This window comes from Astatotilapia calliptera, chromosome 10 (genome assembly GCF_964374335.1).
Source record: "Astatotilapia calliptera chromosome 10, fAstCal68.1, whole genome shotgun sequence".
Classification (NCBI taxonomy): Eukaryota; Metazoa; Chordata; class Actinopteri; order Cichliformes; family Cichlidae; genus Astatotilapia; species Astatotilapia calliptera.
Genome location: NC_137431.1, coordinates 28390625 through 28393902, shown reverse-complemented (window position 1 = coordinate 28393902; position 3278 = coordinate 28390625).

Below are 3278 nucleotides of genomic sequence, written 5' to 3'. Positions count from 1 at the left end.
TGTGAGCAGTAGTAAATCTTTTTTTTTTTTTTAAAGTTTTATCTATCTTGGGTGAGCTCTACACACACACACACACAGTTACTTTATTTAACTTTATAGTTTATCTAACCTTATTTTACATGTAGCCATCACTTTGGTGATGGTTAAATTGATGTTTTTGCAAAAATAAAAATAAAATGTTTGGTAAAATACGAGAAATAATACACACACAGAGATAATAGTTTTCAATACATAACACTAAAAACTCTACCAGCCCCTCCGAGGCTGTGAAAATTGAGACAGGCCTACTTTACTTCATTTAAAAATTCACAGAAACTAACTGAAATGCTTGCTTATTTAGGACTTTCAATATCACACACATTATAGTGGATCACCTGCCCGCTTCTCAGCCTCTCTCCTTAGCCATCACACCAACTCCAATGGAGAGAAACTTGGGGTTAGGGTCGCTGAAGGATACTTTGTGTTTCGATCCCGTTCTCAATGTGAAAGCTTCCAGTTAATGGATGGCCTACTCTATCTCCTGAGCTACAGCCACATCGTATATAGTAATGCACTTTGCAATTTGATGAATGTAGTATCGCAGTTTGACCAGTACACCAACATTCCTGCAAAATCCAGCATAGTTATAGGTCTTGGGTTCGAATACATCATCTGTCTGGGGGCCCTTCTGTGTGGAGTTTTCCAGGTCTACATCAATAATTAGTGAACAGGTATGCTCAATGACACAAACAGAGCCATGATGACAGTGTGTGGAGTAGCCCCTTTCATGATAATATAAGGCAAACAAGTTTGACCCATATCGAAATTTTGTTTGTAAGGATGCAGAAGAGATTTGAGATATGCTGGACGACGCCCAAAGTAAAAGACGTCAGTGTGTTCTGTCTTCCTCCCCTCATCCCCAAGTGATAGCGGCAGATGGTTGCCCCTCCCTGAGCCTGGGTCTGCCAAAGTTTCTTCCTGTTAAAAGGGAGTTTTCTCTTCCCACTCTTGCAAATGCTTGCTCACAGTGGGCCATTTGATGGTTGGGGTTTTTGTCTGTGTTACTGTGGGGTCTTTGTTGGTATTTGGCACTATATAAGAAAAATTAAAATGATGATCAGAGATCAAATATGACTAAGTCAAACTTAGCACTACTGCTGAAGAAAATTAATGCTAATCATGAAACAAGAATACACAAATTAGTTAAAAAAGTCCAGTGTTTCTTTGCTGCTTCTTTGCCTTTAAAGGATTGTTTCTCTATCAGTTTCCTGTATTCGTATATTTTCTTTGAATAATGTTTACTTGACACAAAATTCTAAGGCATGCCTGGATACCATTTGGCATCCCTGATGTAGAATTTGAGAAGGAAGAAGGATGTGTGGACTAATCTGTTTCTGCTGAATCAGTTTAGATCCTTTATTTTACCTATTTACTTAAGATTTTTGTTCTGTTGCACCTTATCGCTAGATAAACGTTCCCCCTGAGAGGATTTGCTCTTTAGTACCATCTTCTGACATGACTTGGGATAACATGTTTGCAAATCTGTCTCTGTTCCATGATGTCATCAAAAAGAGTCTGTCATTGTTTGGGGAAAAGCATCTCCTGCTCTCTGCTGTAATTGCCATTGTTTGACTTAAGATGGTCTTTAAAGGCATTGTCGTTTTGTAATTCTGGTTTCTTCCTGGTAATGAACAAACAAGTATTTGAGCCAAACTAGCCAAGTTATTTTGCACTGGTATTGTGTATTTTTTCCTTTTTGTTCATTGTCAAAGGAGCTTTCAAAGAAAAGCGTCTGGACTTCTTTAAGTTGCTTGAAGACATTTCACCTCTCATCCGAGAAGCTTCTTCAGTTCTAAGGTGAAATGGCAGAGAGTCCCAGATTTAGTCCCAGATTCCCAGAATCAACACTCGACTTTTTAAACTAATTTGTGTATTCTTGTTTCATGATTAGCATTAATTTTTGTTCATTGCTTCTAAAGGCATTTTATGTTATTTTCTCAGCAGCCTAAGTAAAGTCCGTGAAGTTGACCCCTCTTGTCTGCGTGGTCATTTTAAAGAGGAGTTCAGATTGAATGTCGATTCTAGCAAGACGCTGAAGTGGACGACGTTACAATTTTTTATATTAAAAAGGCACTCATTGTTTTAGACATTTCCCCAGTGAGAGCTTCAATGTTATTTTTATTTATTTTTCATTTGATGGAGGGAGTCTTGCGGTCTCTGGCTGCCATGGTCACTGTGTTGCTTCTTCAAGCTGGATCAGGCAGTGAAAAATGTGTCTGTTCCCGTTCCAAGGTGAAGGATAATAACTTACTAAGTGGAAAACTGGATTAGAGGCGTTCACATTTGCTTAGTCATGCCGCCCTCCCTGAACACGTGCACACACACACAATCAAATGTGCTGTACACACAAACAATTATCTTGTGCTCCTTACAAAGTCAGCCCCATGACCCCGCTCCAAACAGACAGACACACTTTTTTCCAACCAACATGCACACACACTGAATCAATCTGCATGCAGTCCGCATGATTTATTCCACTCTAATTGCCTAACTCCAGTATTAATAAGTTTCCTTACTTGTGCTACAGCCTTTGAAGGGTAATTGTGTAATTCCTTGTCAATTTTTTTTTCTGCAAAGATTTTTTTTTTAAAATAAATTACTTTATAATCCAACAGAAAAACACAAATGTCATTTGACAAGAAGAGATTAGGCCTCTGACTCTTGACATGTTTCCCCAGCTGTCAAGAATCTGACAATAAATACATTTAAATCTATGCAAGCCAGCACTGTTATGTAAAGTCTTGGCAGTCGATTGGTATGAGTGGCTGCGTACTGTTTCGATGCCCTGCAGAGTTCTGCTAATGAGGTGCATTGACATCAGAGTGCAGAATTACCACTTGCGAATTTATTTGGTGCTTGTTTACCCCATAACAAACAAATCCTGTTCATCCACTCCCTGCTCATAAAACTGAATTTTAAAAAGGTTTTAAACTTTAGTACAGATCTACAAGATTCCATTTGACAAGCCTGTATGGTGACAAAATCATACACAAGATGTTTTTCCATTTGATGAAATGTATATTTAAAACAAACAGAAGACGACTGAATCTTGGGTTGAAATCTAAGAAGTTTGTTCATCTTTCTGCGAATATTTGATGGAGAAAGTGCAAAAACATTAAGTATTTATCAAAGAACGCTTGTTTAACTCTTTTAATGGAATTAAACAAAGGCTTGCTTGAAGATTTCTCTCGATGTAGTAGTCATATTTATTGAAACGATGGGACATCCTGAAACAACAT